General features: G+C 40.6%; 1 protein-coding gene across 5 annotated transcripts in view; it reads left to right on the top strand.

Moving 5' to 3' along the window:
• Positions 1–23,503, top strand: part of UBAC2 (UBA domain containing 2) — a 182,734-nt gene that overhangs the window by 59,614 nt on the left and 99,617 nt on the right. The gene's annotated exons all lie outside the window — the stretch shown is intronic.

Raw genomic sequence — 23,503 nt, 5'->3', positions numbered from 1 at the left:
ATTATGAAAGGTAATCAGAGGTGACTGTCAGGCATGATTCTGAGAGCCTCACATGCTTGAGCTAACTTAACCTTAATGCCGACTGCAAAGTATGTAGTTTACATGGTGCGACCTAGAAATATTTACTCACGACTCTCAGATTGTATGTTCTTTCTGTATTTTGCATTATAATATTATACTTTGTTTTAGTAATTTTTGCTGAAGTTGGCCCTGCTTAATAGAGAATCATCATAAATGGTAATTTGACTTAAAGCAAACAATCTCCTGAGGGAATAGACCATCTTTTTATCTCCCTGTTTCTTGCTAATGAGTTGATATTCTCAAGGAAAGGTTTTATAGCTGGATTCTGGCAGCTTGTACATGTAATTGTGGTGTCTGGGATCTCTGTCATTCCGTGGCCAAAAGACTTGAACAAGCACTCAAGAATGAGTAGATCCAAATCGTCAGCAACATGTAAATCTGCTCAACTTTTTATTAGTAATTGGGAAAATGAAAATTAAAACGACAGCAGGTATTATCCATTCACCAGAATGCCTACGATGAAAAAGACGGACAGTGCGAAGTGCTGGCAAGGATGTTGAGTGATGAGGATATTGAGTAACAAGGAACGTTGCTGGTGGGAGTTTAAACATGGAAAACAGTTTAATATTAAGTATTAAAATGAAGATACCAACACTCCATGACTCAGAGTCCACTCCTAGGTCTATAACCAGTAAAAACACATGCTGCGTACCAGGAGATATGGATAAGAATGTTCGTGGTAATGTTATTTACAATAACTCCAAATTAGGAACAACCTGAATGTTCAACTATAGCATGATTAAGTCACTTGTGGTGTAGGCATAGAGTGGAGTGTGAGTCACAATCACAATTGATGATCCACAGGGGAGATAGAACAACATGTATGAATCTCATGAATCTCGTGTTAAGTTGAAAAAGCCAGACATGAAGGAATTCATATCGTGTAATTCCATTTGTATAAATTTCAAAAAGCAGATGAAATGAAAATACAGTGCTTAGGATTTCATGCTTAGGTGGTAAACCTTTTGGGTGTGGTGTGGGCATGTGTAATAATAAGGAAGGGGCCCCCATCATCTGTACGGCAGGATCCTGGAGCTGTTGCTTTTCTTACCCTCACCACGCTTAGGCCCAAAGAGATCAAGGGAGGGAGAGGTTACTAGAAGTTGGAAGGAGAGACCTCAGTCAAGTCAGCTGCCTTGGAGCAATGCTTTTCATTTGAGAGACGGTAAGCCTGAGGTTCCCTTACAGGAGGGAACCAGGGAAATACACACTCTGACCTCAGGTTCCTCTTGGCCTAAATCTCCCCTGAGGCTCCTGTTAGCAGGAAGCCAGGGGCCCATGAGCCTTTGCGTGGAGTTTGGACCCACCAGCCTCTGGGACAGAGAACAGGCTAGGGAAGGGAAAAGAAGCAAATGGATTTTCTGGCATGCTACACTTTTCTGTATATGTATTACCTTTCCTATTTAAAAACTGCCTTATAGCTTGTGTAAAGTGCATGCTGTAGACACTAAATACTAGTTCTCTTGGCCTCATTTGTCCCCTTTTTTTCTTTGTAGCATATTTAAATTTTTCCTGTCTTTAGACTGGGACTGGATAGCTGTGCAGGAGCCCAGCCTGTGCCACTAACTGACCAGGTTGTCTTAACCATGTTAGCTCATTTCTCTGATCGTCACTCTCCCCAGGGGAAGTTGGGTGAGGCCTTCTGTGAGGGGTCATCCACTTCCAGCCTTGTTTAATTTGAAGGCATTCCTCTCCCCAACTCTTTCCATTGCAGAGTATTTTACCTTTGGTCTTCCTCTGAATTTCTGTAGAACTGTGGATAGGAGCCGGCAGGATAGGAGCTTGGAGTCTGCATGGAAGCCTGAATGCGTCCAGCATTCATTTCCTAAGTCCTCATCCCAGGGAGGAAAACCAAGAATGTGTCTGCTGAAGTTTGGGCCTACTCTAAATGCAAAGCACTCAGTCCCCTAATGGGGTCACATTAGTTCCTGATCTTTGCCATCGTTGTGTTTTGTTTTGTTTTGTTTTTAATTGTTCTTCAGTGTGTATGTTTTTTACCATATTTTAAATTTATTTTTAAGTCGACCTCTTGGAGACATTATAATCAACCTTCAGAGGAAGACATGTTATTTTTTTCTTGGTAATAAAACTGCATTGATTTTGGTTACTGAGACAAGGTATTTACCAGAACTCTCCCTTGTATGCTTGTAAAATAAAACTAGTGCTCCATTCAGTTGAATATTTGCAGTAATGTTATCTCCTTATTGCTAATACCATTTGTATGGGTAGACTTTATGAGAAGTTTATGACTTTCAGCTCATACAGCCTCTTGCGCTCAGCAAGCCACACAGTCTAAAGAGAGTCTTAACCGAGAAGGGAAGGAAGGAGGCAGGCAGGACCACCCTGAGACCCACAGGCCAGCTGCCGCTGTGCTTCTTTGGAATGAAGGGTCTCAGACCCTTGACTTACATCTTTCTGCCTCTGGTGTAGGATTTGCTCTTCTAACATGAATGGAACATTTGATTTAGGATCAGTAATTACAGGTTTTAGAACTGAAGTTTGAAGTATCTGTGACACATCTCTCTTTGACAGTCGTGTGGGTACTGATCCCTGATTGCACTTTGACCCCTTTTCTTCTTCTTCTTCTCGTTTTGTGTATGCCTTGTGAACAAGGACCTGGCACGTGCGTCTTCAAACGTTTCAGCGCATCTAGAGTAGTGCTTCACCCAGCAGGCCATCAGTTAACAGGCATATGGATTCGACTGGTGTTTGTGTTTTTCTGTAAGAAAGGTTATGCCATATCTCAAAAAATGAATGGCTAATGTTTCTAGGTAGATACAATCACAAAGACATACCAAATAAAATAATGAGACAAAAAGAAATAGGTAGATTGGGATTGGCTGTGTAGAAGTTTTAAGGTGAAAGTGGGCAAGTTAAAAAGGTTTCATATTAGAGAAGTTAGTTGCAATTTATTGAATGTAGGAGTACTCACAGAGTTTATTTGAACATGAAATAGATCTAGGTTTCTTATGTATGGTCTCCGGTTTTCCATACTGATTGATAGTTCAGGGCTGCTTTGACATAAATACTGTGCTTCTACTGCCACCTACAGATGATTAGTGGGTCTTGGAGCTCTTCACCTTTACCGCTTCTAAAGTCTCTTCAAAATTGAAATAAATTTTTTAAAAAGCTATTAATTGGTGGAATATTATAAAATATTTTAATGTTACTTTATGAATATTTCTATATTATATTACATAATACTATATAATATATAGTTTTATATCATAGATATGAACATATTCCTCTAAAACAAGGTGGCCAATCTTTTGGCTTCCCTTGGCCACATTGGGAGAACTGTCTTGGGCCACACATAAAATACACTAACACTAATGATAGCTGATGATCAAAAAAAAATTGTGAAAAAAACTCATAATATTTTAAGAAAGTGTACTGATTTGTGTTGGACTGCATTCAAAGCTGTCCTGGACCCATGTGGCCCATGGGCTGCAGGTTGGACAAGCCTACTCTAAAACATTTTGACTTGTAGACCATTTCTGCCCATTTCGGAAGCATCCTTTTTTTTAGGAAACAGTTTTCCTCTGTAGGACTATGTGTATTCCTGGGCTAGGGCCTTGAGAAGATTCCATTTTAACTCTTATTTGTATCTGATATTATACTAAGATATTAAAGATAAATGTGGCCTTAGAACAAATTTGACATGTTAAATATATATATATATGTATTAGAAAATTTATCGTCTTAACCATGTTTAAATGGGCAGTTTAGTAGTGTTAAGTTCATTCACATTGTTGTGCAGCCAACCTCCAGGACATTTTCATCTTCCCAGACTGAAAGCCTGTACCCATCATACAGCAAATATCTCTTCAGTCCCTACTTTCACTTCTTTTGGGTTATATCCCTGAAAGTGAAATTGCCGGATCATGTGGTAATTCTGGTTTTAGTCTGTTGGGGAATGGCTGTACCGTTTTCCCCAGCAGCTGCACCAGCAACACAATGCCCAGTTTCTCCCTATCTTGGCTCGCACGCACATCTCTCTCGCACTCGCCCTTCCCTCCCCTCCCTCCCTTCCTTTCCTGTAGTAGCCATCCTCATGGGCATAAGGTGGTATCTCATTGTGGTTTCATTTCCATTTCCGATGATGAGTGACTTCAAGAATCTTTTCATGGGCTTCTTGGCCATTTATATTTCTTCTTTAGATAATTGCCTATTCAAGTTCTTTGCCCATTTGTTAATTGGTTTGTTTGTTTCTTGGTTGTTTAGTTGTAGGAGCTCTTTATGTAATCTAGATGTTAATCCCTTATCAGATGATTTGCAAATATTTTTTCTCTTATTCCATAGGGTGCCTCTTTTCTTTGTTGATTGTGTCCTTTGATGCAATTTTGGAGCATATTTTAGGCCTGCTCATTTATCATATTTTGATGGTAAGGATGAATTTCATAGCTTTAGATTTCTAAATGGTGAGGGGAAGGGAGGAGAGGTTATCCTGAGTAAAATCAATGAGTCCTTTTGGAACCTTTCCTCATGACTTAAGCCAAAGCAGTACTTTCCTGCAGTCCTCAGCACCTTTGCCTTGTCCAGGAGGATATAAGTAAGGCAGGAAGAAACTAGCTGTGTTCCAGAGTCTGCTCACTTCAGAGCCTTCCACTTGCTAGTGCTGCTTTCTTATGCTCTGAAAACTATCTGCCTTTATTATTACAGTCATTTGAAATTGAAAGAGTAACATTTATCTTTTTATAGCATTCTTGGTCTCTGCTGTTCTGATTAATATTTTGTCAGTGATAAAAAATACCAAAATATAGTGTGTTTGCTCATCAGATTTGCAAATTACAAAAACTAGGAGGATATTTCAGTAATGGTGGAAGCTAAGCTTCTGTAACAAACCGCTGACACAGTGGCTCAAAGAGCGCAGATGTCCATTTCACTTTTGTAACCACCCTGTGGGGTAGGCAGGCTCTGTACCAGTAAGTCGTCAAGGGCCTGGGCTGGCGAAGCAGCTCTGCTCTCTTCAACATGTGCCTTCCAAGGAGGCTTCATGGCTTCTGCTTCCCGCTGGTGTGGAGGAAAGAAGGGGCATACAGGAGGAGGGATTGCCTTTCCCCAGGTACCTTCAAGGTTGCAGATATCACTCCTGCTCCCAAACCATTGGCAAGAACTTGGTCACGTGGCCACACCTAATCATAGGGAGGCTGGGAGATGTAATCTTACCTGGGCAGTCGTGTCCCTGGAGATAAGGGAACAGTGGGTTTTGGGGGAGCTGCTAGCAGTCTTCTCAGAAGAGCAATAGCTCTAACACATTAGCTGCCTCAGCAAGCTGGAGTTTTGGGCTTTACAGTCAAAATATGAAACATAGAAGGAGGCCAGGCACGGTGGCTCTCACCTGTAATCTCGGCATTTTGGGAGGCCAAGGCAGGCGGATCGTTTTGAGTCCAGGAGTTGGAGACCATCCTGGGCAACATAGCAAAACCTTGTGTCTACATAAAATACAAAAAATTAGCCGGGCGTGGTGGCATGTGCCTGTAGTCTCAGCTACCTAGGAGGCTGAGGTGGGAGGATCACCTGAGCCTAGAGGGCCGAGGCTGCAGTGAGCCACAATCCTGTCACTGCACTCCATTCAGCCTGGGCTACAGAGTGAGACTCTGTCTCAAAAAAAAAAAAAAAAAAAAAAAAAGATAAAAGGTAAAGAAGGTAAGAGAGAGAACATCAGGTCTTTCTCGTGAGTCTTAAAAAATCAGCTGTAGAGGCACTGAATGGCAGAGTTGTTTGGCTTGTGAAATGGCATCATGGAGTGACTGCCAGTTGACACTAATGTGCTCCTAGATGCCATTTGTAGGATTACAGGGAAACAAGGATGTTGCTGGTGGTCCAGGTTGGCATCAGGATGGGGTGGAGATGGAGACTGGCCGTGGGAGAAACAGGTGGAGAACAGGCATTGCTTACCCCAGAGAGAAGAAACTGGGGCAGAATGGGGCAGAACTGTCTTCCACTGTTGAAAGGGCTGCCCAGTGAAAGAGGAGTTAAATAAGGGGGGAATGGCCTGTGGTGAATGAAAACCACAGGGACATGCTATGGGATATAGCTCTGGGCTTGGCATAAGGAGTAACTTTGCAGCACTCACTGTCTGAGGATGAGATGATCTCCCTTGGAAGCTGCTGAATTTGACACTGAGGATACTCAGGCCTTGGCTGGGAGAGTGTGAGGCAGGGGTGTTGCAGGAAGTCCACTCATTGGTAAGTACCACAAATGGAGTGCCTATGAAATCCCTTTAAACCATGAGCTTTCTGTGGTTTAAATGAGCTATATTCTGATTCTGTGCTCTTCTTTATTGTGAGATTCATAGGTAGGCTTAGAGAACTAGAGAAATTAATTGGAGTCCAGCCAAGGGACCACATTTCCCAGGATGTTCTGTGCATCCTAGTACTGGTACAGCAGAACTTGTTCCAGGACATAATTCACTGCAATGTATAGTTATTATTACATTTCTCAAACTCTGTAATACAAAGAGGTTTGATATTTTTTCTATATAATCTAAGTGATTGATTTTTTGCTTTCTTATAAGCAAGGAGTATTTTTAAATTTTGAAGTACGTACTTCCAGAAAGTCTTTATAAATACTTAAAGAGGAACAGAATGAGAAAATCCTGACACTGTTAAGGTAAGAGCTAAATAATGAGTTGGTAGGGTGACATATTTGAAACATTTATAAAATAAAATATTCAAAATAAATTACATTTTTCATATTATTACTACGAATTCTTACAGAACTTTAATCTAGACTGTAAGTTTCCATGTTAAAGCTGTTTTCCCCTTTCTGAAATGGGCATGCTCAGCAGTTCAATAGGCATTGCCTGCGGTAACACTGCACTAGATGGCAGTGTTACGTAGAACTTGATAAAAGCTTTAACTCCTCTAAAATAAGTTATTAAATGGGGCTCATATGGTGAAACATTTTTGTAATAAATGAAAGAATGGTATTATACTTTATACAAACACCTTTAACAGTTTGATACCCTGTGACTGTTTCAAAAAGATGTGTGCTGTAGTTAGAATTAAAAACTGGTATTGTGTATGTGTGTTAATTTTTTCCTAAACAACACAATAAAGTATTTTAAACACCACTGGTATAGCAATTGTGAAACTCGTATGATGTAAACCTAAGAATGATTTTTAGTTCTGATTATTCATGGGCCCAGCTCAGCACAGTTCCCAATTTTAACTACGTAAGGTGAGGCGACACACTACTTGGCCCTAATAGTAACATTAAAGAAAAAAATAATCATTATCTGAAAATTATTGAGCTAATCAAAGAGAATTGTAAGCAGATATTTTTATCAAGGGCATATAGTAATATTGTTTGCCATTTTGTGTCTCTTTGAAGTCTTATATGAGCCACAGACTGTTGTCACTAGAACGCACATGTATGTAAATGTTAATAAGAAAATAATTGGAATTTAGCAGAGGTGAATATTATGGTCACATTTATAGTCAGCTTTTGTCTTCCTAAATAATGCTCCTTAGCTAATTCTTGGGCACAAATCAAGTGTTAGATTTTAATTCCTACTTTTTACATTTCTATATCAATGTCCAAGAGTATAGTGGTATCAACAACAAGTAGAATAAAACCCAGAAAGTAAGTAAGTAGGGAACGAGAGTTTGTACTTAGAAACATAGTTAGATAGAAATTGATGGTTGATGGTGTGGACATGCACATGAGTTCTGAAGAAGGATAAAAATAAGGAACAGGAAGCCGAACTGTAAAAGATGATTTTCAGTACATTGCGTACTTTTATTAACTTAGAAAATATGCTAATCTTTTATGGTAAATTATCGGGAAAGTCAATTTCAGTCATGTTTTAGGAGAAGAATGAATTTCCAAAGTGAGGAAGAGAATAGCTTGACACTTCCTTGTATAAAGTAACCACTTAGTAAATGTTTGAGCATTTATGCATGCATGAATGAATGAGAGAATTCTACCTCGTATTTTACAAGAGCAATCGGCTCTTTTCTCATTTCCCCAATCTTTTTGCATTCTCTTTTCCTCTTGTTAAATTATTTGTTGAGTACCTACTTTAAGATAAGCGTTGTTCTGGGCTCTGAGGATCCTGCACTGATCAAAGCAGACAAAATCTTTGTCCTCATTGACTGTACATTGTAATTGAGGGTAAAAGACAGTAAACAAAATAAAAATTTGTAATATATATATGCCGGATCATGATCTATGTTGTACAAAACTAAATAAACTAGGGAAGGGAATGCCAGGGTGTGAGTGGGATTGCAGTTTTAATGATTCTAGTAAGGAAAAGCTTCAGAGATCAGGTAATATTTGAGCAAAGACCTGAAGGGGTCAAGGAGTGAGCTATGTGGAGATCTTGGGGAAAGTATTCCAGATATCAGAGACTGCCAGTGCCAAGGCCCTCAGGTGGAGACGGGACCTCCCGTATGTGGACAGCTGGAGCAGAGTGATGGGGGGATGGGGTGTGGGGAGATAGTAGGAGATGAGGCCAGGGAGGTAAGAGTGGTTACTGGCCTTTCAGGCCATTGTACTAATTTTGGCCTTTAATCAGGGCATTTGGGAGCCATTGCATGATGCTTTGGGAGATGAAGTCATGTTGGCCTGTGCTATCTTTTCATTGTTTCCCATTCTTTTTTAAAAAAGCACTTAATCATTTTATACATACTTATAGTTTTTAAATTGTTTTTCACTTCTGCTTCTCAGGTTATCAAATTCTCCCTCAGGGTAGTCTGTTGTTTCTTATAGTTTTAATTTTTTATTGTGAACTCATTTTCAGTGGTTTCATTTGCTCTTCGAGTCCCCATGTCCCCCAGCTCACGAAAGTATCTCTGTTGAGGGATTTTATGTTTACTACTGCTGGGTCCTGAGGGGTTTTTGTTGCCTGGATTAGCTTTTATATTATTTTCTTAACTTAGAGCTCCCAGACCATTCAAGTGGGGGTAAATCTAGGCCACAAATTCAGGTATGATGTTGGCCTTAGATTTTAATTTTTTGTTAGGACTGTTTGATCTTTTTGTTTCCAAGGCTTTTAATGTAAGCTAACTTTCTTTGTTGTTTCAGCAGACTATAAATGGAATATTTTTAGTCTTCTCTCTAAAAGACAGTGATCTTTGATGGTCTGGGTTCAGTCCCGGCTCTCTTTCCTTGAGCTGCTTGAGGTCACCTCTTTCTAGCTCTACTAGACCTAAAAATCCCAGCCCACAACTCCAGGGGCTTGTATCTAGGTCAAGTGCCTTGTGGGCCACTGAAGCAGGCCATATTTTAATTTCTGTCTTTGTTTCTGATATCTGGGTTCATTAGAGAAATTTTTAAGCATGTATAAGAAAGGAGAGAACACTGTAATGAACCCCATGTTTCAACATCACCCACCTTCAACACTGATCAACTCATGGCCACCTTGTTTTATCTATATCCTTAATCTTAAGCCATTCTCATGGGCCTGTGACAGACTCTCTTTGGCACATAAACCCAGGAGCAGGAATGTAAGGTCATAGGATATACGAGTGTCTTAGAAAACTCACGCTGTCATAGAGTGGGTGGCTTACACAGAAATTTATTTTCTCACAGTTTTGGAGGCTAGAAGTCCAAGATCAGGATGTTGGCATGGTCAAGTTCTGGTGAGGGCCTGCCCTCTTGCTGTGTCCTTACATGGCTGAGAGAGCTCACTTTGGTCTCTATTCCTCCTCTTACAAGGGCACTAATCTCATCATGGGGGCCCCAACCTCATGACCTCACCTACACCTAATTGCCTCCCAAAGGTCCTACCTCCAGATACCACCACACTGGGGGCTAGTGCTTCGACATATGAATTTGGGGGTGGGGGGAGACAAAGTTCAGTGCACAGCAGCATGTATGTGTGTGTGTATGTGTACATTGTGAGTCTGTGTGTGTATCTGCTTCTTTACTCTCTCTTCCATTGGTCCATGTGTCTGTTCATGCTCTAGTATTTTTAGCTATTTTGTTTTGTAGTATGTATTGATATCTAGTAGAACAGGTTACTCTTTTTTTTTTTGGTTCATCTTTTTCAAGATTAACCTAACTATTCTTCTGTATAAATTTGACAGTAAGTTAATCAGTTATCCTTAAAAATTCAGCTGGAATTTGAGATATTAATATTTTCTTTTATCTCTTCTATTAGTATACCTATTAATATATTTTATAACTTGAGGTTCATCTTTTCTAAAAATGTTGCTTTCCTAATTGGTAATATTGTTCAGTTTGTTTCTTTTTTGTTGTGACTGTGTTCTAAGGTTGCCTAGTGATTTTGGCCTCTGAACTCATGCTTCCCTGAAAGGTGTTAAACCACTTTGGCAGAGTCAGATTAGGTTAAGAGGGGCAGTGAGCACCCAGGATAGAGAATCCACAGCCACTGCAGGACCTTTGTGATCCACTCCTGTTTGGTGAGGTTCCAGAGGTGTCTTGGCTAGTGAGGGATTCATTTTTAAACTCTCAGAAATTAGCAGTATTGAGAATAAGCAGTTGCTTTATATGGTAGTTTGCTTCTCCTGGGGGAAGGGAAAGATGTAGAGGAAGAAATGGGTAAGGAAATGCTATCTCTTGTCAGCAATACCTACCTTGCAGTGTGGCTGTTGATGAATTTAGTGTTGATCTGATTATTAATACTTTGTGACAGTTTTGATGAGGTGCTTTGGAGTGATGAATCCAAACAGATTCATCCATTTGGGTTGTACGCTTGGTGTGGGCCCTGTCAAACAGGTGATCCCTGTATTTCTCTTCTTGAATTTTTCCTGAATTATTTTGATCACCTCCTCTTCCATTTTTCTCAGTTCTTTCTGGAAAACCTATTATCTAGATGTTCAGTCTCCTGGACAGGTCCAGTTTTCATCTTTTTTTTTTTTTTTTTTCCTGCTTTCTTTCTCTGTGTTTTTGCTCTCCTTGTTGGGAGGTTTCCTGGGTTCTACCTTGCAATTATTCTAATTAATATTTTAAAATAAATTTTTATTGACGTATAAATGTATATATCTTGAGTCCAGAGCTCATAGACTTTTTACAAAGTGACACCTTCTAAGCACCATCTAGTTGAAGAACAGAATGTGACCCACTCCCTAAAAGGTCCACTTCTGCTACCTTACAGTTACTCCTTCCTCCCAGAAGTCTACACTGACTTTTAACACCCTGATCTAGTTTTGTCTGTTTTTAAACTTTACATAATAGAAATGTGGACTCTTCTGTATCTTGCTTATTTTTTTCAGTATTCTGTTTAGTTTCACCTGTGTCGCTGTATGTAGCTGTAGTTAATTTTTTTTCCATTATCGGTATAGTATTTTGGTGTGTGAATACCACCATCTATCCATTCTACTGCTTTTTTTTTTTTCTTGAGATAGGGTCTTGCTCTGTTGCCCAGGCTGGAGTGCAGTGGCATGATCACAGCAGCCTCGACCTCCTGGGCTCAAGCGATTCTCCTGCTTCAGCCTCCCCAGTAGCTGAGACTACAGATGCACTCCACCAGGATTGGCTAGTTTTTTTTATTTTTAGTAGAGACAAAGTCTGGCTATGTTGCCCAGGCTGGTCTTGAATTCATGAGCTCAAGTGATCCTCCTGCCTTGGCCTCCCAAAGTGTTAGGATTACAGGCATGAGGCACATGCCTGGCCTCATAATGCTGTTAATGGACATTGGGATTGTTTATAATTTGGGAATATTACAAATACTGTCATTATGAATATCCTTTTTCCTTTTCTTTTCTTTTCTTTTTTTTGAGACAGGGTTTCACTGTTGCCCAGGCTGGAGTGTGGTGGCACGCAGTCATGGTTCACTGCAGCCTCAACTACCCGGCCTCAGGTGATCCTCCCACCTCAGCCTCCGAAGTAGCTGGGATTACAGGTGTGCACCACCACTCCCAGCTAATTTTTGTATTCTTTGTAGAGATGAGGTTTCTCCATGTTGCCCCGGCTGGTCTCAAACTCCTGTGCTCAAGCAGTCCTCCCACCTCTACCTCCCAAAGTGCTGGGATTATAGGTGTGAGCCACTGCACCCAGCTTGAATGTCTTTGAACATGTCTTTTGTTGCATATATGTATGCATTTCTGCTGGGTGTGTACCTAGGAATGGAAAGCGGAACCATAGTGTATACAGATGTTTAGATTTGGAAGCTACTGCTAGTTTTCCTGTGGGTCAGGAATTTAAGAGCAGTTTAGCTAGGTGATTCTGGCCTAGAGTCTCCCATGTGGTTGTACTCAGAATGTCAGGGACCACAGTCATCTTCAGGCTTTACTGGGATTGGAAGACTCACGGTGCTGTTGGCAGGAAGCCTCAGCTCCTCACCACGGAGCTGCCTCCTGAAGTGGCAGCTATTACAGCTTCCCCCAGGTGAGTGGTCCAAGAATGTTGCAGTCCTTTTAATTTTAGTCATTCTAGCAGATGTGTGGTGATATATTTTTGTGATTTCAGTTCACATTTCCTTGATGACAAATGAGATTGAGTAGGTTTTCATTTATTGGTTTGTTGTTTTGGTTTTCTTAAAAACATTTATAACCTATTTTAAATTTTTATTAGCTCTTTATTTTTTGAATATTCATTTTTCCTGACATCCTGTGTTCATTTCGTGGATGCAATATTTTTTATCCCTCTCATATTGAGGATAGTTTCTTCACCACCTGCCTCTTCTGCCCACCCCCCAGGTTTTATTTCTCCACACAGTTTATGTTTCTTCTGAGTTCCTTTTTACCTCTTTGTTTTCTGCTCTTGATGTCAGGAGTTTTCCTTACATATCTCTAAGCCTTTGGTTATCTGTTTGGATTTAAGATCCAGCTTTTTAAAAGCTGATTGGAGTCTCAGGATGAGGTCCTTGATGACCATGGGCTCTGTTGTAAGGTCCCCTGGTGAGGATGTTTGGGAATGCCAGTGTCAGGATCTGTGCATTTGTTTCTTCCCTGCTCACCCCCAATGGGTTGGTCAGATTCCCCGGATCATACTCTCCACTCTAATACCTGTAGGGTGTAAGCCTGGGAGTCTTAATATTTACTAATAAACCTTGATTTGAGTGGACAAATTTTGATTTTTAGTATTGTATTTGTACCATCAGTGGTGTCTGTGAGTCCCTCCAGTCTCAAGACCTTCCGTTTTTCTGCTTCTGAATAATAAACCTCCAGCCATCTGCCAAGATGGGGAGAGGCAGCGAGGGGTGTTTTCCAACGCTAACAAATAGTACTCCAGTTCTTCTGAGTGTCCAGCAGTTAAATTCAGTTCTGACACTTTCTACCTGGAGTTAGTGTCAGATCCTACAAGTCAAAGAGCTCAGTCTCAGAAGACTGTCTCCACTGCAGATGCCAGTCACACGTTGCAGGATACCTGTTCTTCTGACTGACCCGCTGTAAATTGGGGGTTCCCACAAGGTCTGTACCCCCGTCAGGTCTGATACATTTGCAGGAATGTCTCACAGAACTCAGGAACGTACTTTACTTACGTTTATTAGTTTATTATAAAGGATACAACTCAGGAACAGCCAAATGGAAGAGACGCATAGGGCAAGGTGCGAGGGTGGGTGAGAGTGCATGGAATTCTCATGCCTTCTCTGGGCACCCCACCCTCTCAGCACTTCCATGTATTCACCAACCCAGAATCTGTCTGAATCTCACTGTAGAAGAGTTTTTATAGGGCTCCATCTCCCACCACCCCGCTTCCTGGAGGCTGGTGGGTGGTGCTGAAAGTTCCACCCCTCTAGTCACTTGGTCTTCCTGCTGGTCAACCAGTTCCATCTGAGGCTATCCAGGGGCTCTACCCTAAATAACCCATTAGAGTAAATTCAGATGTGGTTGAAAGGGGCTCATTATGAAAAAGAAAAGGCACTTCTGTCACTTAGGTGATCCCAAAGATTTTTTGGGAGCCAAACACAAAATACATTTTTGTAGAATACCACAGCCAGCCAGCAGGTGGTTAGAGTTCAGGGGGTGGCTGTGCAGTGCTCTGCCTTCCTCTTAGCACTTCTGGAAAACCCTGGCCCTGCAACCTTTGGGAAGTCAAATGTTAATCAGGTTGCCTCTCAGATTTCACCACTGCTGGCTTAGTATTTGGTTTTCTCAGGTTTGCCAAGATAGCTACCACTGTATAGTGTTGCTGTTTTCTAACTTAGAAAAATTTTTAGGATCATCTACTCTTCTTTATCTTTGTGGGCCTATACCTTTAAAAAAATCCTTTTAATGTCACTCTTACGAGATTTTAGGAAAGAACAGAGGAGATAAATATGTATGTTCAAACTACCATCTTTAAAAGGCAATATTAAGGCCAGGCGCGGTGGTTCATGCCTGTAATCCCAGCACTTTGGGAGGCTGAGGCGGGTGGATCACCTGAGGTCGGGAGTTCGAGACCAGCCTAACCAACATGGAGAAACCCCGTTTCTACTAAAAATACAAAACTAGCCGGGCATGGTGGCACATGCCTGTAATCCCAGCTACTAGGGAGGCTGAGGCAGGAGAATTGCTTGAACCTGGGAGGCGGAGGTTGTGGTGAGCCAAGATCGCACCATTGCACTCCACCCTGGGCAACAAGAGTGAAACTCCATCTCAAAAAATAAATAAAATAAAAGGCAATATTGATTTTTAAAAAGGTGTGTGTTTTAAGAATACTTGCAGTCATGAAATCATTTTTTTCTCCATTGATAGTTACCTCTACAATCATTCAGACATTTTATTAAGGCCATTTTACATTGTGTCATCCTCAAGCATCACTCTCTTACTCGAAATAAAATAGGCCTTGTAATCACTGTGCTCTATTGTCTCACTCTCTGGGACTACTTACTGGGGCTCTGAGTATTTCAGGCACTTTTGCCCCATCCCCTCTGTCACCACCCTCAAGCCTCATCAAGCCTCTAATCCGGCGGTGGGTAGTGGTAAATGAGCAAGAGGGAACTTGCTTAGTCTCAGGATCCATCTAGAGGAACATAACATTCTTCTAATTTCTGCAGATACCCAGTTTCTGCAGGATAAATTTCCTCATGGTCTCCCCATAAAAGGGCCTTTCCTGCTGTTCTCGATGAGCAGATTAATGTAGGGCACAGGTCTTACCTTCTCCATGTTTTCCAGTTCTGCCTCTTGCATTGCACAGGATAAAGCTTTCCAGGACTAGGCACAGATAATTTGGGAAGCTAAGAAATAGCTGTGATGGTGCCACCAACATTATTCTGTGGATTAATTTGTTTATTTAGCTATTTAAAAGAATCCATTATAGGTATTTTATGTAATATTTTTCTTAAATTTGTAGCCCTGTGTGTGGCTTTCATTTGGGCTATGCTGTTATTAATTAACTGTTACCACATTATTAATACATGTGGTAATAGAGTTGGTACCAGGCAGTGGTATTCACTTTCTCGGGTGCGTGAAGGGATTGCGCTGCCTGGAGGTGAGGGCTAGTCAGAGAGTAGCAGCACACCTACAATCATCTGTGGTCATCTCGAATTGCAACCGTTGGAATATTTTTAAGGGAAGTGGGTATTGTGGGCAAAGTTAGCAATAAGTGACAGTTAGCTTTCTAAATTATTGTGTCTCTGCTTTGAATTTGGGCTAAATAGCCAACATATAAATAATCATCATAGTTTGAAAAATGATCAGTGTCTTTAAAAGTGAAAAAAAGTGATATTTCTCAACCTAAAAATAGGACTACCAGGATCTCCAAATTTGAAGCGATCACATTAACGTGTTTGGAATAATAGATTGGATAAGTTGAATGGATAGATATTTTAGATATCTTCTCTCCTTTAATTCCTATTTAAAAAATAAACTTTGCTGATAGGGTTATATCTGTTTTACTGGTATGAAAACATTTTTAGAGAGACTAAGAAATCTGTCCAGGAACATATAACTCAATTGAAATTTTAACCTACATCACTTGAATCTAAAACCACTGTACCTCCAAGTCAAGATAAAGCAACAGAAACTGACAGGCTTATGGTTCCTCATGTTCATCAGTTTGTAGAGAATTATATTTCTGAGTATTGATTATAATAAATGTGTGTGAATGTTGACTTTCTTTCCTTCATGAGTTACTCAGTATTTATACTGAGAAAAGTAGACTTTAGTCTGCTGTTGTGTAGCCAAAGCCTTTATTTTAAGCTATTCTCTTTCTCCTTCCTTTTCCCACCTCCCTCTCGGCTTGCCACCTCTTTTCTCCCTTTCCCCCTTTTCTTACCCCTTTGTCTCCCCTGCTTTTGCACTGATCCCCACTCCTCTTCCCCTCCCAACAGTACTTACTGGTTTGGTTAGCCCTACCAGGGATTTTAGTAAATAAATACTTAAATGCTTGAATGTGATTGCATAGAGCAAAGTTGACTAATAAAAAGTTTATCAAAATTTGTATTTAGAATGAAGGATGTGAGAAAATAAACTGCCACCATTCAAGGGTTTCAGGAGAAGCTTAAAGGTAATTTCTTGCAGAAGCTGTCTTTGACTACCCCCACCCTCAGACTAGGTCACAGTCTCTTGTGACATGCTTTCTTAGAACATTTTTCTTTCTTATAGCACTCATCACTGTAGATAGTAAATAAGATGTAACAAATGATGTGATATCTGCCACCTCCACTAGAATACAGGCTTTGTGCCAGGAGGAGACTGTGTTAGTTTGTCTCACTCATGATGCCTCACTGCCTTAGTCTGTTCAGGCTACTCTAACAAAATGCCCTAGACTGCGTGACTTAAAAACAACTGAAATTTATTTCTCACAGTTCTGGAGGCTGAGAAGTCCAGGATCAAGGCACCGGCAGATTTGGTGTTTGGGGCTGTCTTTTCTCGGTGTCCTCACATGGCAGAAAGCAGAGAGTTCAATGGGCTCCCTTTTATAAGGGCACTAATCCTATTTGCGAAGACTACCCTCCTGACCTAATCACCTCTCAAAAGCCCCGCCTCCTAAGAGCATCACACTGGGGGTTAGGATTTTAACATGTGAATTTGGAGAGGACAGAAACATTCAGTTGATAGCACGTGGTTAGCATAGTGGCTCCCACATAGTGGACACAACTGTGAGATGGATGGATTGATAGAGCAAATAGATTAATGAAAAGTATTTGATCTTTTGATTTCATCTTCTTTTGTTTGGACTATGGCTGTAGCCTCCTAACTGTTCTCGCTGTCACCATGTCAATGCCATCATCTGCACTGCCCCACTCCCCTAATTTTATCTACAAAGGAGATCTGGTCTTATTCCTTTACACCTTGAGAAATCTCCTATGGCTTCCTCCTGCTGTTTTATAAAGTTTAACTTGCTTGTGACACACCTCAGAGCTCCAGCCAATCTTTCCAGCCTCATTTTCTGTCATTCCTTCCTTGTACTCTGCATGTCAGCTAAATTGTGTTACTCACTACTGCCTGTCATGCGTACATCATTACAGATTTCTTTGGATTCATTTATTACGACAGTTGTGGTTACAACATCCCTTCTCCCCTTTGCTTGACAAACTTCTACCAAGAAAACAAGGAGAACTTCAAGCGTCCCCTCAGACAGCTCTGCTCCACGAAACCCTGCTCCAGCCAGAGTTGGAATTAACCTCTCCTTCCTTCTTGCTCCCAGTTAACTTTGTGCTTGTAAGTTACGTGAAACATTCATTACTTGAGATTGTAATTATTTACCTAATTGACCACTCTCTCAACTGGATGCTTTTGAAAGAGCAGGATCTTACTCCCTCTTACAGCTCCCTCAGCATGGAGTAGTGAAAAGTGTTCTTTAATACCAAAGAGACAAAGAAAGCTGACTGGGATGGGTCTGCCACATGCTAGTTGCTTCAGTTATTTTTTTGCACTAAATTGTTGTGTCTCTGCTAATGTCCTTTTTCTTTTCTTCCCTCCCTCCTTCCTTCCTTCTTCTTTCTCTCTCTCTCTCTCTCTCTCTCTCTCACTTAGTAAGCTACTTCAAATCTGTTACTTAAGAGAAAAATATAGGCTGGGCGTGGTGGCTCACACCTGTAATCCCACCACTTTGGGAGGCCGAGGCAGGCAGATCACTTGAGGTCAGGAGTTTGAGACCAGCGTGGCCAACATAGTGAAACTCCATCACTGCTAAAAATACAAAAATAAGCCAGGTGTGTTGGCGGGCACCTGTAATACCAGCTACTTGGGAGGCTGAGGCAGTAGAATGGCTTGAACCCAGGAGGCAGAGGAGGTTGCGATGAGATGAGATCACACCATTGTACTCCAGCCTGGGTGACAGAGCAAGACTCCATCTCAAACAAAACAAAACAAAACAAAAAAAACCCAGCAACAACAAAAAAGTTTAAAAGTTGAATTTCGCATTTGGGTTCAGTGATTTTTTTTTAAGGATTGAAATGTGGACTTATAAAATCATTTCCAGCATCTTACCTAAGAGAGACGCATATAATCCATTCATTCTTACATTCACAAGATACCTCCTTTCTCAACCAAAAAGTTCTCACACTTTGGGCTCAGTTCAGTATTTGGGTGTCGGATACCATGTGTCCGGCATTGTACTTGGCACTACGTCACCTTGGTAGTCAGCAAGCACATGCCAGGCTTGTCCCAGACACTCTGCAGGTGTGCCACTTTCACTCCTCAGAATAGCCCTGGAAGGTTAGAACTCGCATCTCCTTTGAGGAAACAGGCTCAGAAACCTTCAGCGCTATTTTCTATAAATTGATAAAAAAAAAATCATGATGTTAGAAGATACATAACAAGAGGAAGAGGCTTTTCTTGTCTCACTTATGTCTTGACATTGCCTGAGGACTGATTAGGAACTGAGATTGCCAATCATTTTAACAAGATTTTAGTAATGTTTGAAGATCTGTGCCTTCTGAATCAAAGTGGCATGCAGGGGTACTTACCTTGTGGATTGCTGGCTAATTGTGAAAGGAGACTCAGGCTTTTAACACTGCAGGAATTTCAAACTGCAGTCTCAGTGGCCAGAGTGTCTTACCAGGGAGCAGACCTAATGTATCCAGTTTAAAAGGGCGTGTAAGCTGTTGCCAGAAGGCTACATGAAGCCACATGATCAGTGATTTTGTATTTGAACATGAAGGGCAGTGGCATCATGGACCTAAGCTAGAGTTTTCTTACCCTCAGCACTTTTGACATTTTAGTTGCATAACCCTTTGTGGTGGGGGCGGTCCCGTGCACTGCAGGGTGACTGGCAGCATCACTGGCCTCCACCCAGTATATGCTGGTAGCAAAACCTCCTTCCCCAAGTCTTACCCAGTCATGACAACTAAAAATGTCTCCAGATAATGCCAAATGACACTTGGGGGGCAAAGTCACCCATGATGGAGAGTCATGACATGCATGATGCTGGGCGGTAGATAGAACCCTGGAAAGAGTTAGCCCACACCCTTGAGGAGCTCATGACCTAGGAAGCCTGTTGAGAACTTTTGACTAGGTAGAATATTTCTAGTAGTTGACTGAAATAGCTTTGGTTGAGGCTATTAGTAAAAATTTGTTTTAAAGAGGTTTAACATCTGTTTTCATTTCTGCTTTTCTGAGTTGCTTTGCTGCTCAATTCCTTTATTTTAGCTGTCTTCCTCTTGGGACTTCAAACATTTGAGTGTGTCAAAATTTCCAGTCTAATAGGAAATATGTTTTGTTCAAAAAGAAATAAAGATATTAATAACTGTTAGGCTAGAATGGTGGAAGTTTAACGCTGGTTAAGTCAGACTCAAGTAACAGACAGCAAAGGAGATACTTTAATAGTGAAGGGAACTTGAAGTCTGGTTGTATTCAAGATTCACTTCCTGTTCTTGTTTATCATTGGAAAGATTTTAGATTTAGATCATTGTATTGTTCTAAGAAAAAAAATTCAAAATGCTAACCATGTCTTGGTAACCATAGCAAAATATACAACACACAAAAATAATCTCATACCTATCTTAGGGTTGGATTTTTTGGTATATGTTATGTGTTTGTTGAGTTCTGAAATATCTAACGTGCTTGAAATCTAATGTGCTTTTGTTACCTGAACTAAAGGAAAAAGGCTTTGTCAGTTACAAGAAAATAGGCAGCTCTGTTTTGGCTGGATTGTTAGTTGAAGTAATAGAATGAATTCTGGCTGATTCAGCAGAAAGGGAATTTATTAAAGTAGCTCAGAGAATATTTGGGAAGGCAAATAATCAGTCATGGGTACACCAGAGCTAGAATCAACACTTTACAATTCCCCTCTCTCCTAAAATTATTTTGTTTACTTAATGTTTAATATTGGCTTCTAGGGTGTAGGATTCAGAGAGCAACTTGGTCTGTGTGGTTTTCAGCTGTTATTCCAGTCTGTAGAATAGCAGCTGGTTCATAGAGGCACTTGATAATTATTTGCTGTATAAATAAATGACAATACCAAGGATAGGTTTGTTAATGTCAGTGACAATATGAAGGAAAAATATGGAGTAACATTATGAAATGTTAACATTATGCATTCCATTTGGAGGGTTTTTTTTGACAGCACGATTTACCCTTTCTCTTAAGAAATCTTAATAAATTTATATTGAACAATTTTGTACCATAGAGCCTTGTTTGACATATGTTCCTGATTTAAATGAATAGCCAGATTTAAATGAATAGCCACAAGCAGACTTGCAAGAGTAGATGTTGGTATTGCTGTGTTCTACATGAGAAAGCTGAGGGTCTGAGGATTGAGTCACTAAGTGACGGCTACTTAAGTGGCAAGCCTGGATGGAAACTCACGCCTGTCTGAATTGTGGCTCAGACATTTCCTTAATGCCTTAATGCCACCTTTTTTTTTTTTGAGACTGAGTTGCGCTCTTTTACCCAGGCTAGAGTGCAATGGTTCTATGTCGTCTCACTGCAGCCTCTGCCTCCAGGGTTCAAGCGATTCTCCTGCCTCAGCCTCCTGAGCAGCTGAAATTACAGGTGTGTGCCACCACGCCCAGCTAATTTTTGTATTTTTAATAGAGACGGTGTTTCACCATGTAGGTCAGGCTGGTCTCAAACTCCTGACCTCGTGATCTGTCCACCTTGGCCTCCCAAAGTGCTGGGATAACAGGTGTGAGCCACCACGCCTGGCCAATGCCACTTTATTTTTTAAGGTAAAACAGTCTAGTTAATGGTCACTATAGCAGGAAGCAACTTGAGCATTTAAACTTGCCAAACTGAGGCTGTGTATTTCAACTGCAGCAATGTAAATGTCCAAAGACAACTTATATGATTGTATTCAAACTTTGCTGCTAAAATAGGAAGTACAAATAAACACACAATGCAAAGGAAAAAAAGTTCCAATTGGGGGGAAGTGCCCCCATGAATGGGGCCTGAAGAAGCACTATATGACACTCCAGTTATTTAGCTATGACTTTTATTTTCGTTTAATAGACTGAAGAAACTGCTGTTTCTCTTCAGTAGCTACCAAATGCTGCCACTTATGTTTTATACTTTTTGAAAATTTTAAAATAGTTCCAGTTTATAGAAAAGTTGCAAGGATAAAACAAAGAACTCCTATATACCCTAAAACCAGATGCCCCCATTATTAACATTTTCCGCATTTGCTGTTATCATTTTCTCTCTACAAACACAGTATTTTTTCTGAATCATTTGAAAGCAAGTTGTAGACATAATGTCCCTTTGACTCCAAAATACCATGAATATGTATTACTTTATTCACATCTGGCAGTTGTCCAAATAATGTCCTTTATGGCAAAAAGGAAAAACAAAATTCTAGCTCATGGTCCAGTTCAGTATTACATGTTGCATTTCATTGGTACATCCCCTTACTGTTTAATCCGGACTGTTCCTCAGTCTGTCTTGGGCGACCCTGGCATTTTTGAAGACTGTAAGCCAGGACTTACAGAAAACGATACATATTCTAAGGCTGTGGGAAAATTAAAGTTTGTGAAGGTGAAGCAGTAGATGAAAATAATGTGTAGTTTTCATATTTCTCTTGGAATAACATTTTATAACTTTTTCATGAGAAATTTCAGTGACACAAGCAGAGAGAATAAAATGAGCCCTATTACCCAGATTCAGTAATTAACATTTTTGCTATCCTCTTTCCATTCCCTGGCATTTTAAAAGTATTTTGAAGCAATTTCCAGACATCATAATATCATATTTCATATTTCAGAAAGCTCTAAAATGGCATTTCTTATATAACTATAATGTTACCTTACCTAACAAAATTATTCATAATTCTGTAATATTATTTACTACTGAAACTACTGTTTCCACATTTATCCTATTAGCTTGGAAATGCCCTTTTACATTTGCTTTTGCATTCGATTGTGGTGTATCTTAAGTAGCTGCTGCTGCTGCGGCTCCTCCTGCTGCTCCTCCTCCTGCTGCTCTTCGTCCTCCTCCTCCTCTTCCTCCCTTTGGTAGAGCATTTTTGTACTTTATTAGAATGGTATGGTGGTTATACTAGATTAACTGGCTCATTATCTTATTATTACCTTTTTTCTTTTTTTTTTTTTTTTGAGAGACAAGTGTCTTGCTCTGTCACCCAGGCTGGAGTGCAGTGGTGCGATTGTAGCTCACTGTAACCTCAAACTTCTGGGCTCAAGGGATCCTCCTGCCTTAGCCTCCTGAGTAGCTAGGACTACAGGCATGTGCCACCACGCCCAGCTAATTTTTAATTTTTTGTAGAGACAATGTCTCGTTGTGTTGCCCAGGCTAGTCTCAAACTCCTGGTCTCAAGTGATCCTCCTGCCTTGGCCTCCCAAAGTGTTGAGATTATAGGCATGAGCCACCACGCCCAGCCAGCTGGCTCATGATCTGTTCCAGGATTCTCCTGTTGTACTTCCCATGAAGCAGAGGTTGGGAAGCTGAATGCTCTATTTCTTAAACTCCCTTGCCTGGAGTTCTGGATATGATTTAGGTTCCATTATTCAGAAAAACGTGTGGCTCTTGAATTCAGTATGAGCCAAGGCATATGAGATAGCCATTTTCCTGGTGCAGTTCTACACGTCCAACAGGGTGCCAGAGTTCACAGTTCAACTCCCTGCAACTCCCTGCAACTCCCTGATCCCTAGACTCTTGCCGAAGTGTTTTGACCTTGGAGCTCACAGTTGATGTAATTAACTTTTGTGATTTCCCAGCCGCCTCAATGTGTCAGAGGAAACAGTTCTCCTGGTAGACCAGTCCTTATATGTTCCAGGAGTCTATTCCTGGAGGCGCTGGATCTGGCCTTCTAGCCTTTTCAGCAATTGTATAAGCACTGAATTCTGTACTAAATCTGCTGCCCGAAATAGCTGACAAGATTTCTGTTATCTATAACTGAAACTTGGCTGACAGAACTGCTAATCAAAAGAATGTAACATTTATATTTGACTTCAAATGTATATATACAAAGCAACATACCTGGATCTGAAACATTTAGATTTGAACTGGGACATAGTTCTTCCTTGTGGTCCTTTGTGTTAGGAGATCAAGTTCCTCAAAGAACATTGTGTGTGTGTTTATGAAGCCTTGCTGATCTTTTCATGTGACTTTCTGGTATAACCTGTTCTTTGCTGGTGACTTTGTTACCACCAGCCATCTCTTATTAGGACTTCTTTTTTTTTAATTTT

This window comes from Symphalangus syndactylus, chromosome 15 (genome assembly GCF_028878055.3).
Source record: "Symphalangus syndactylus isolate Jambi chromosome 15, NHGRI_mSymSyn1-v2.1_pri, whole genome shotgun sequence".
NCBI lineage: Eukaryota > Metazoa > Chordata > Mammalia > Primates > Hylobatidae > Symphalangus > Symphalangus syndactylus.
Note: the sequence above shows the minus strand (reverse complement) of the source record. Positions and strands in the feature narration are given on the sequence as shown.